The 13,239-nt window shown below is 35.7% G+C and overlaps 1 protein-coding gene across 1 annotated transcript in view; it reads left to right on the forward strand.

Moving 5' to 3' along the window:
- The window catches only part of LOC135072063 (TNF receptor-associated factor 4), a 95,832-nt gene that overhangs the window by 39,631 nt on the left and 42,962 nt on the right, over positions 1–13,239 (forward strand). The window lies entirely within an intron of this gene.

Consider the following 13,239-nt stretch of genomic DNA (forward strand, 5'->3'; position numbering starts at 1 on the left):
TTTGATAATTATGATAACATTGATAAGTGGTTATGCCCTCGGTTAATTTATAAAACTTAAAAACTTAATTTCTCAACCATAATGAGTATAGCTGAGGTCACAACCCTGGTGTTAGACTTTATGAGCTCTTTTATTATGAAATGGTGCAATCAACGAGTCTGTGCGTTTAACGTAGTAATGGACTGAATCATAAATGAATAATGCTCTACAAGGGAATCAAACTCAGAACCCCTGAGTTAAAATATTCTCAACGACATATTTCCATACAAAAGCTTTGCCGGTGTTTCGATGTGACAACTTTTCCAGAATCCCTCCCATCACAGACAAAACAAAATAATGAGGGCTATCGTTTTAGCGCTCACCAGTTAGCGCCACTGTAGAGTAAGGTCCTGTCACTTGCTAGTAGCAAAGACAGTGGCGCCAACTTGTGAGCGCTAAAGTGGTAGGAGGACTATCGTATTTGCACTCATCAAGATGGCGCCACTGTAGAGTAAGGTCCTGTCAATCGCCAGGGGTGCCAACTGTTAAGTATAAAAACGATAGCCCTCATTAACGAACGTCAAAACATCATCGTAGTATCCCACACCTACCATCAGACCCCCTAACCTCACTAAAGGTTACCAACCGGTATAATTACCGTCCATCCGTTACCGGACTGGTTGAGATCAGCTGTTCGCTCACGATCCGGTTCCGCGACGATAAATTATTCGGCAACCGTCTAGACCAGTCTGTTGGCGTTGAGAAAAACCGTTGACAAATATGAAATCGGTCGGATTTGTTTTTGAACTTGTTTTCGTCTATGAGCAAGAAGTAAGATGCTTAACCGTTAATTCATGGATAGGTGAGATTACAATGTTTGAAATCTCGTATTTTAATAATAATATACTTAGGTGTTCGTACCGGTGAAAACTGTAATAATTGCAGCTTGCTGTAAAGTATTATCCTTTTTGTTAAAAGCCAAAAGATGACCCAAAACGCTGAACCTAAAAGTTTTTTAAGAAACTATATTCTATCATTGAGCCTATTGAAAATACCTACCAGTATACTAGAATGTTATTAGATAAATCTACAGATTACTTATGTCTAATTTTGGCTTTGAAACTTCTAATCTTGCTAGTTAATTACTTAAAACTCATTTATTTTTGCAAATAGGCTTCTAAAAAGCACTTTTACACGTCCCAGTATTAACCTTACCACTGCTTCGGGACAATAAATGGGCCAGTGACCAATTTATTTATCACGATCTTTCTGCGCTACTTTAGGTGCTCAGGAGATTGACCTTACGATATCAATTAGCATATATAACCCTGCAAAATGAGGCCTTTATCGTCTATTTCATCCTTCTACAGCATTTAATAGCATCAATAACATTATAATTTCCTGTCCTTGATATCTGTTCTAAAAAGAACAAGCAAGTATTCGTAGAGTAAACAAGCGTAGTAGCCGCCACAAAAAATATAACGTGCGCTACATTCCACGCCCATATCTCTCGATTGTTGGGATTGGAATTTAACGGATATTAAAAAAGTATCTATAGGTAGGTACTAAATATTAAGCAATGCTTAGGAGTTGAATAGTAAATACTAGGGCGCTAGCGACCTCGCACCCCCGTTTTACTCCATTAGGGGTTTCGTAAAATCCGCTTATTAGGGTCAATAATTCTGTATAATTCATGTAGAGAAATGCTGGTGATGAGTTTCAGTTCCGTTTCACACAGTTATTTTAATGAGTTGCTTGGTTACTTTTTTGCGACTTTTAAAAGAAGAATCATTTTTCCTGGCAGATTATAGAATCCTACTAATATTATAAATACGAAAGTTTGTGTGGATGTCTCGATGTCAACATGGTTGTTACTCTTTCACGCAAAAACTACTGAATGGATTTTGATGAAATCTTACAGTATTATTGTTTATAACCCAGAATAACATATAGGCTTATAATTTATGACGATCTATGACAAACTAAATATCACGCGGGTGAAGCCGCGGGCAAAAGCTAGTACATTAATAATACTAGAGGACAATTGCATACTTAGGCATTTTAGGTGTATAACTACGATTTTTTTTGTTTTAAAATATAAAAAAGATACTTTATTATCGTGTTTTCTGGTCGACATAAAACGGTCACTCATCCAAATATTTAGTGTCTCTATCAATCGGCCATATACAGAAAAAGATGAAGACACTGTTTGACAAAAGGCGAGACTGACTAGGAATGCGGTTGCGTATGACGAATGGGCAGGAAAAAATGCGGGCTCTTCGGTTGATGTGGCCGCTTTCGATGCTACTTTCATATGGTACAACAGTCAATTGCGAATTGTAAAATCATTAAATAATATGTGTCCATTATTGCCCCAGAAGGAGGGTTATTTATTTATTTATCACCTTTCTTTTTAATGTGATGTAAATAGTTTTTTCACATTTGAAGGAAACCAGTTGGCTATTTTTTTCATTTGCCTTGAAGTTGGTCCAAGGCTTAAAGGACAATAAAGGTGTAATTGATTAAGCCCTGAAGTCGGTAAATGATCAAAATAGTTGTTATTATATCAAACTACATACATATTTCTAAGCGTAACCCTATCAAATCCCCACAAACTTTTCCTCTCCGAGTACCCAATACATCCGACATCAACGCGAGCGCGCGACCGTTGACTCCCGCGACACGGTACAACTGACATTTCTAATTGACGGAGGTCCAACAAATGAAGAAAATAAAATAAACATTTAGACTTACGCCCTTTTGACGGACCACCCGGCACAAATAGGTCGTAATTGGACCTCAGATTAGAAGCTGATAAGATTTAATCCCCTGTGATGTCCTGCTGATGTTAACATTTTTTTATATCACCCACCATTAAATCATTTATTCATGCAGCTGTTGGCATACATGGAGTTTTGTTTCCCTATAAATAAATTCGACATGCTTAATTCAATAATTAGTTAAAATATGTTTACTTACAGATCATCAATTTAACTCAACCTGCATGTAGAACCTTTTTTGATTAATCGAATCGGGTGTTCATAAAATTCTTAAAAAAAAATGGCGGTCCAAAATGGCTGACGAGGCACAGCTGAGAGTTGACAGCGCATTGTGGGTGCGCATCTGCGCCGAGGCAGCTGACGTTTTCAAAAGCATTCCGAGCGGATTATGATCGGATTCAATCGTCATTGATTCGGTGATCATAGTTTTGGGTAAATGGGCATGGTAGACTTAATAGAATTTAATGATTATTCTCACTTTCGTAAAATATTGCCATCTTCGTGTTAAATGTTAACGTCTAGTTTTTGGCGCGTGCGCAAGTATATTTTATTCAGTACTACATTTAAAAAGTACCGGAAAACGCAGCGTGGGACGTCCACCCACCCATAAAGGTAGCAGGAAGGCGCTGGACGCAGGCCGCTACCAACCGGGCAACATGAAAAGCATTGGGGGAGGCCTATGTTCAGCAGTGGACGTCCTAAGGCTGGCAGACATTTCAAGGATTAAAACTATCCAGTGACACATAATATCTGATGAAACTTATTTGAGATTCAAGTGCACTCCTTGACAAGATGAGTTCGTATTGATGAATGGATGGATGATGAATTTATGGGATGAATTGTGGATTTAATATTTTAAAATATTCTCATCTATAGGGCTCTAAATAAGAAATGACACCTACTAAACCTAGCTAAATACATAACAAATCAACCACAATCATAAGCTCTTCAACAGAAGGTGCCTCATAAAAATTATACGACTAGTTTTTATCCCACTAATAGTTTTATTGGCCATTGAGTACTCTAATTACGAACGCTGACAATGTGTTTCGGGGCATTAGTCGACTAATTCCTTTGACAGGCGTAATAGTAATCGAGGTAATCGCTTTGTATGTGGACGCGCTTGGCGCCAACTTTGACTTTTTATTTTTTAAGCGTTGACACTGGCTGACGACCGATTGGGAAACGCATTAATTTTTGTCTAAGCACATAATTGGATCTACTTACTGTCATTCTGATTGTTTGTTTTTTTAGCAGGAGGAATTTTGTAGTTGACCTCTTGACCGTAGATGTTGAGTGTGTTTACTATTATGTGCAACTATGTACGCTTATTATTTAGATGTGACAAAATTTTAAGCGAGGACAAAATGTCGCAAATGTCCGTCTTACCTTTAATAGGGATGTTTCCTGGGTCAAAAAGCAAGAGTTTTAATTAGTCCGTCAGTTAACTTATCCAAAAATACTCTACACGTATTTCTCACTTTTTCAAACTAATGAAAATTTAAAGAGATAAAGCGCGCCAAAGTTCATAAGAAGAGGCCCGTGACGTCAATGCTTGCATAAAAGTGCCGCACGTTGTGACGTCGTGCGGAACTTCAACGCACCATAACTATGTAATTATTTGTTAGATTGCCAAATAAAAATATATTTGTCCAATATTTTTTGATATTAAACATGACGGACTAAAAATTTTTTTTAGGAAACTAGCCTATTATGGAATGTTACATAAGTAGGTACTGTGTATAGTTTTAATACTTAGGTCCTACTTCATCATCATCATTTCAGCCATAGGGACGTCCACTGCTAAACATAGGCCTCCTCCAATGATTTCCACAATAACTACTAGGTATTACAGGTCCTACTTATTATAAGGGATTTAATGTTAAAAGCACACCTCTGTCAGGATAGTTTACTATCCATTATACTTTACTGTATAATTGTGATGGAAAGTTAAACTTCTGCTAAACCATTTTTGTTGCCATTACTACCTTGTTTAATATGCTACGCAATTTTGTATACCCATTCTTATAAAATACATCATACAAGAATGCGTGGTAAATTCAGTGAACTGCTCCTGAATCAAATGTACCTACTACTGCTTTTTCTATTTATTAATATTAACCGGCAGACAGTGGTGACTGAGTTTGTTGCGGCGCTTCTTCTCAGCACTTGCCAAATGTTGGTCTCGAAGCGCTGGTAGGGTAAAAAGATTATGAGACATGTAGAAATTTTGACTTTGACTTTGACTTTTGTGATTTTTACCTAGGATAAGTCGTATTTACTTTACGTTTTTACTATAACGGAACTATGTACTTCACTGAGCAGTGTTTTAGGAGTTTATTAACATCAATATCGAAACCAACTTCCATAATAAGGAAGTCTCCACCTTTTTATGGAGTTATTATCTCTGCTTGTATTTCGACACCTCTAAAAGGTCGAAATGTGAAAGCTAAGCCCAGTAGCCCATTCTACAAACTTACACATTTGGCTTATCACAAATTAACGTCAAACTTACGAGCTGTCAAGGTAAGTACCAACAACTGACAGCACTAATAAATGTGTCACTAGCTTTATTTCTTTTTTGTTGCTGCCATCAATGTCGCCTCACTATTCATGATTTAGAGGTTCCATGCCCTTTCTTTGTTTCGAATTTTCAAAATTGAGAACGTTATGTGTGATGCAATGGTTTTTGTAGGACTGGAGATAGTCATTTGTTTTGTTTAAATTAAACATAATGCGTAAATGGATATTAAAAATATTCGAAGTGGCCAGTTTCTTTTTTAGAATAAACATCTTTTAGCCCTAGCGTGATTAAGTACTTTCAAGAAGTTTCAAAATGTAGTCTCTTACTAGATCCACGCCCGTATTCACAAACGATGCTTGCTTAAGTGAAGCAGCAAATCGAACGCACAGCGTTGAATAGCGCTCTGTGATTGGTTCGTGGGTCTTACTGTGCGTCCATGCGCATTGGAAGACCTCATAGTAATGTTTTTGAATACGGGCGTCAGTTTGTAGTTCACATTCTGGTCTGTTGTGTTGTGCTAGCTCCTGGCCTATAAAATTTGAAAATAGAACTTGTTTACGTACCGTGGAGACAAAGAGGGTGGCGCACGGATACAAATCGTCATAACGCGATAATGCGTCGCAGTGACAGCTGATTTATGAATTGACGCCATTTTGATTTCTAAGGGCAAGTCCACATTAAACTTGTTCCTAGCTGGCTTTGTGATTGTATTCATCCCAAAGCCCTAAAGTCCCGGTATAAAGATCGCTGTTTCCAAAAAGGTCCGAGTATTTTATTCATCTTGTTTACTCAAGAGATCATTTAAAGAACCATCCAGTAGTTATCACTAGCGGATTTAAAGCTATACCTAAATATTTTTTCTTCATCAACCAGTTGACTAAGTCACCGCGTGTCACTTATGATGACGCGATGACGGTAACAGCAATTTGAAAACCAAATTGAATATTATCAAAGTAAGTACAATTTCTAACTAAGACACACATGAATATTATCTGTACATACAAAGTAGCTGTTGAATGGTCGTAAGAAATTGATTCGTGCTTGCTAGTTCGCTACAATAACACTGTGGACTCAGCTTTAGACGCGGGTATTCGCCCTCGTGATTTAGTGATGTCAAAGTATACATTGTTTAGGTTTGACATTTCATTTGTAAAAGTCTTAACAATCTTTTCTGTATTCGGCCAATAAATAATTAAATGTACCTATCTTAAATGAAAGATAGACCTTAGAAAGTTTAAAAGTATCGTGGGACTCTGTTGTCCAAAGCTCTAGTCTTTTAAAGCCTTACTTAGCCGACTTAGGGTGGATTCCACCAAACTAGAGTAAATGTTAATCTCAGAATAAATCGTCAGTTATGACAGTTTTAGTAGGTATGGGAAATAGGATGACAATTTTGCGTTATACCAGGAGTTATTCTCGGATAAAAGTTTGATCGAATCGGGCCTTACTAGTTTTTCTCCCATATCGAATATTCTCGACAAGTCGCTACCAGTTCATTAAAGGCGGGTTCCGCGACAGTTCGGGTGGAAAGCCTCCCATGGAAGTCGGCCTGACTTGTTGGCGCTTGCTCTGAGCTGTTGCGACTTGTCCGCAAGATCATTTAGTTAACTCATTCATTCTTGTTTTAATGTGAACGTTGTGTGAATATTAAGCAACTTTTAATAGTCCAATTATAAAAACAAAACATTGTTATATCCTTTATGAACTTGCAAAGTTACGACATAGAGGATGTAAAGTTAGCTTGCGAGTTATACGAGTAAAGTGGAACTGAAAAAGCTATTTCCCAATTGACTAATTCGTTTTAATAATTTTAAAAAGGGCAGTAGTTCGAAAGATGTTTTAAAGATACAACTACCATTATTTGAAAAACTTTTAGTACTTAGAAAACCATCACTCGATAAATATTTTATACACATTGTATGAGTATGCCAAAAAAGGACATCAACAATAAAATAGCGGAAGCTCATTGGAAAATACTATCCAAATCTAATTGTTATCAAATGCACATAAAAATAACGTCACCACGCGGAAGTGTTAATAGACATATAAAACACATCTGTCCGTACGTCACGTATGTCGCCGTGACCACGGCTCCTATTAGGCGGGAATCAAAAAACAAAATGGCCATATGCTTAATAAATTCTGGGTAGACCGGCGCGTGCGCACGACTTTACCTATTATGCGATTGATGGTGGTGGATCAATGAAAGGTCAATGTACATTTTATTTATTAGGCATTTAGGAATAATTTAGCGCTTACCTAATCAAAAATTACCTATTTGATACCTTAACATCAAAGTTCATTCGATCGTTGATCGAAAGTTTTTTTGAGAGATCAACGAGTGTCACTGCGATCTATGATCGACTTTATACTATTAGATTTCTTTTAACAGATGTTGTAGTCTGTATGTTGATGGATATAATGCTATGGCCTATATCAGAGACAATTGTATGTCTGATGAAACCTGTATTACTTGCAGGAATAGTTACTGAAAGAAAAAAAAATGTCCCATCACCCACACCTTTCTTTAAAATTCATACTCGGTTTTCACTGAAAACAGAAATGTTCAGTGAATTAACAACGCTATTTTACACAGCGTCTCTACTTTTGCGCTAACATGGCACCACATTTTACTTACATAACCATTTGCATTGTTTTTGTCTAAGATCATTAGTAATAAATACCATTACCCAAAACTCATATTCCTCACCCCGACCACCATAGAAGTGAAAAACAGTATAAGTAGGCAGTTTATTCATGTGGTGCAATGTCACGGGCCGGGGCTTCACTGCTAGCGAGGCTGAGCTTACAACTACTTAGTTGTGCGAGCTTTTATAATACATATTGCGTATTTGAATCATATACTCGTATAGATTCTAATTCGATATGTAAATCATTATGGTGTTTGTTATTATTCTTGTAGTATTAGTATATGTAGTTATTCTTTGTGACTTAAAACAAACTTACATTATCTTCCGGTATTTCAACTGAAATTTTAGCTTGAGCTCTTATTTTCTGTTTAAGTATGAACTTTTCATATTAAATTTATCCTTGAGTAGAAGATCTGGCAATCTTAATTCAGAAATCGGGCCTTACAGACTTTGAATAAGAATTTTTACACTATTTTTCTAACCATTGTATCCCTCCCTAGTATCCCTATTAACTGTCATATTAACTTGATTGAAGATTTTGTATTGTAGATTGTAGCGTTATAATAACCAACGATTTATTATTAACTGTTTTGATAAACAAGTGCTCAAACGTCTCCTATCATTCTCGCTTTAAGCAAGACCGCAGCCGACTAGCGGATGGTGGTCAATTTATGGTCTCCGCACAGCCGCCGCCATATGGCATGGTGGCTGGATCCGGGTCACTTTGCCAAATCTATTTTTGTTTTTTTACACCAATTCGAATCGTGACACACATGGGTTCCGAAGGGCAGGGGGCCAGATGAAGCTTACCATCTGCAGATGTATAGTTTTTGTATATTAATAAATTAACACTGCGTAAAATTATTATTCTCCATAGTGCTTTTTCTGCAGGATATCATTGGATAACTTTGTGATTAGCCGAATTTATTATAACATCAAATATAATGATACTTATATTCTCTACTGTCATGCGGGTCGTAGAAATTAATGAGAGAGATCACGCATAATGATACTTAACTAAATAATGAGTCAATGAATTAAACCAATTATGCATTAATCTCATTATAATTTAGGGACTTCTATGAGGGTTGAAAGCTCTACTTTATTTAAAAGTAAAAATAAGATAAAGTTTGATAAAACAATAAAGTAATAAAACCCAAAAATTAAAAAATACTGCAATCCCTCAGGCATAAACTATTCGAGGGGGCATAAAAACTAGAGTATTACTGACAAATAATAAAATAATAGAAATAGCAATTAGCAAGTATCCTGCGCAGTTAAGATAACACACGTGCGTTTTATGTTTTCGTATGGGGGAGCTTGTTTATGGGAAACAATACTTATGGGATGGGAAACGCAAACGTGATCATCGTTAGTGTAATTGATGTGGGATATTGAGGCAGGAAACTTGAATGGGAAATAATTAAACAAAGTATTAGTGGCACTTTTAGGGACAATTCATGACGCATAACTAGGTATGACGCGAAAAATGGTAAGTGAAGTATTTTTAAAATCCAAATACATTTTGCCACACCTTTTAATTAATTTATCATATTGTTGTTCTCGTCTTATACAGGCAAGTTCATATTACTTAGGTTAAACTGCTCTTCTTCAAAATTTCTTTAACTTTAAAAATTCTCTGCTCTTAAATTTTTTTCTGTAAAAGTCTCCGGTCACCGGATCCACAAGCTATCCCCTGGGACTACTCATACTTTACTGGTTGGGTTTCGTTGGCAGCCGAGACATTAAGGAGCGTCAGAAAGTCAGAAACGATAAAAGGGAATAGTAATATTATAATATCATTGTTAGGCTGGGTATCTGTGCCCTTACTTTATATTATTACGGTTTAAATTCGTTAAAATATAACATTTAAATTTAAATTGTTTCAATATCATTAGTCCACGTAACCAGCGTCTTCCCAGTTCAAACGGCGTCCAAAATCGTCGCCTCAATTTGTCGCATGTCCTTACAACTTATAAATAGTTCGACAAGAACCAAGTGAGTAATTACCCCATAACAAAAGCCGCGGTATTTTATGCTGTAAGAATATAATTTACGGGCACCGAAATAGACGTGCGCTCCGATTGACGGCTGTCGCGAGACTAATTTTCATGGGGTATTTAGAGGTGGTTTAAATAATAACTGTGCATTTTTAGAGGGTGACAATGTCGTGCAAGATTTAAGAGTGAAAAATGGTTCGGTTATTTTTTTAGGGAACACCAAGAGTAATTCTGTAAAAGTTCAAAAAAAATAAGTGTTGTAGTACCTACACTAAACTGACACAATTTGGGTAATTAATTTTACAACCCGATAATCTTAATTATGGTTTAAGACATTTATTTCTCTAAAAGACATTTCTTATAAAAATAATATAATCTTCTAAAAGATAATCTTCAGGCTTATAACCAAGCTTTTTCGTAAAAACGTCATGTTATGCGCATAAAATGCTTAGGAAAGTTATAAATTTGAGCATTTTATTTGCTTACATAATTAGAAAGATGACAAATCCTATATCAAACGAGGAAAATGTTAAACTGATTCAGTCACGTAAATTAGTGTAAACAAGTAGGATTATTTATTTGTTATATGAAAAAAAGCACTTAATATGTAATTAAGTTCTACAGTGTAAGTACTTAGGTACTTAACTTTCCTTTGAATTTCGAAACCCTCATTAGCTAATTCCATATCTTATCGAGTCTTTGTTCATAAAATTATATTGATAAACGATTCTCTATCCTTGTATGGTATTTAATTAAAAAACGCGCATTTTCATTAATTGTATTGGCAACTGGTTTTTAATGATGCACGCAGAATAAATAAAAGTTGCAAGTCAAAATACATATTTTAGGGTTAATTTGCATTCTACGCACGCCCGGGTTTCGGTGTCGATTAGACCCCGCGTGAAAAAGGTGCGCCTTTCGAGCTCATGAATAAAAAATATTTAATTACTCTCCCTTTGGCCACCCCTCGCGGTGTGGAGAATACATCTCAAAAGTAGGATAGGGTTGAGAAAAATGCTACATACCAGAACTGAGTAAAAACAGTTAAGTAAAAAACTTTAATAGTAAAAAGGATTTGCTAACCAGTATATAAACGAGTTATAACAACTTGACAGGTTTTTTAAATTGAAAGTTTTAATTAAATTATGAAGTCCGCCACAGTGTATTGTATGTATGTGCATAAGTTTAAATTAATAAATCGTTTTGTGTCTTCAGTTTTAAATATCTACTACCTGCCGTTGAAAAAAAGAAACCATTTACTTACTAAAACAGTGCAATGTAGAGGTTTTAAGAATACGGGCAAATGCTCTTTATTTAGACTCTAGACTCACCATAATTGGTTATTAAAAAATAACATATTTTCGCCAAAACAAATAATATTTGTTTGCATATTATGCTACATTTAAAACACGTCATACGTCTTAGTTTTTTTTCCATCTAGTAGTTGTCTTGTCGGTTGTGTAAATTACTTTTACTGGGGAGAAAAAAACTGCAAACCTTTCCTCTCAGCTCTACAAAGCACAAAGCAAGGGTCTCTGCTGGGGGTATTAATGACCCCCTTTGTGTCGACGGGTTAGAACTTGAAGAGTCTTAGGGTGCGTCCCCCTTGTTGGATGGGTTGGATAAATAGGCATAAAATGTGAAGAAATACATATTTTTATGACGTCAAAGTTATGAATGGACTTGTACCGTGATCACTGTGACGTAAGTCATGTAATTGTTAACTTATGTAAAGTTTTACATTTAAATTAAATTAGTTCAATCGCATCGAATTGAATTTCATAATCAACCTCATATGGTATGGATAAGATTGGGGCTAGGTAACTGGCGTGGTAATTGAAAAAAAAAAAGTAACTTTTACAATATTTTTATACTACTAGTCAATTGGTGTAAATTGATTTGATTTGAGCTTTCAAAACACAATGCTCCAATAGATTTTGTATAGTATAGTTATAGATTGACCTGTGACGTCACTAGTTCGCTAACTCAACTTCACATACAAAGATGCAATAAATCTGATTTTACAGAAAATTTTACAACTAGGTAATTCAGTTTTCAGGACTAAATTGAAGTGTTTTTGGGTAATGGTGTCAACTAACTACCCACCCAAATAAAATAGTTGGTCACTGTTTCGAATACTTGTTGCTTGAAGTTAAATGTGTATAAGTACTTCAGTTAGCACAACTGTAAAGATCAGCTTTGTTTGCGTTTTGTTCAATTATGCAGTGTTATCTGTTTAAGAACCGGTTGTTTTGTTGCCAAACAACTTTTTAAACCTTTGTATTGTAAATCGGTAAAACAGAATGTGCAGGTAGCGACATTTTTCCGAACTCCGATTAGGGAAAGTACCTATAAGTTTTGTTGTTATTGTGTTTGGTTCAAGTTAGTCATCAACTAGAACTACGTACTTATGATGACTCTTAGTTGTACGTTTTGACAAACATATTTACTTATTGCAGAAATACTTTAAAACTTACATTGACTTGCGCTTGTTTTTTGGAAGTGCAGAAAAACAAGCGTTTCGTCTAAAAATAATGAACCAATCTACAACATTTCTTTACAACATTAAAACCATAATAGGTTTGCTCTATAATAAAGTCAGTCAAAGGTATTTTCAAGCAACTTCGTGTAAAGTAAAAACTATGTTTTCTATACATCTTACTATGCTAGTTTCTAATCTAAGCTTTTATGGTTTTAAATTATAATGAGATTGAGTTTTGAAAACTGAAATAAGTAGGTACTTTGCAAAACTTATCCTCTCAACCAAATACACTTCAAAGTATACCTATATACTTTACATAAGCTTCCTGTTACTTTCCTGCAAAGTACACAACATGTACATAACGTTAAAACGCAACAATCTGCGCCTGCGCTGCGGGCGGCAGCTGCGCGCGCACGTGGCGAGGAAGTCTCCTGCGCGGCCATTGTTGCGAGCTTTAGGGTTCCTTGTGGAAATGGTTAATGATAGAGTTTGGGGATCCTTGAAGAAAAGTTTAGTTTAGTAATTTTTAAAGTCACTGATACGACTACGTAATATTAGGTCGGAGATAGAGGAGAAATGGAAATGGTTAAGGATAGAGTTTGGGGATCCTTGAAGAAAAGTTTCATTCAGTGATTTGGTTTTTGAGCGAAATACTTAGGCTGGGTTACACCGTCTTACTGTAACTTTAACAAACGTCAAAAATCTTTCAAATTTGATACAAAAAGAACTGGTTATCGTCATAGTTACCGTTAAAGTTAGGTGGTGAAACTCAGTCTTGGTACTGAAATATGAAAGCTAAAAAATTTTTAATACTTCAGCTTAC

This window comes from Ostrinia nubilalis, chromosome 5 (genome assembly GCF_963855985.1).
Source record: "Ostrinia nubilalis chromosome 5, ilOstNubi1.1, whole genome shotgun sequence".
NCBI lineage: Eukaryota > Metazoa > Arthropoda > Insecta > Lepidoptera > Crambidae > Ostrinia > Ostrinia nubilalis.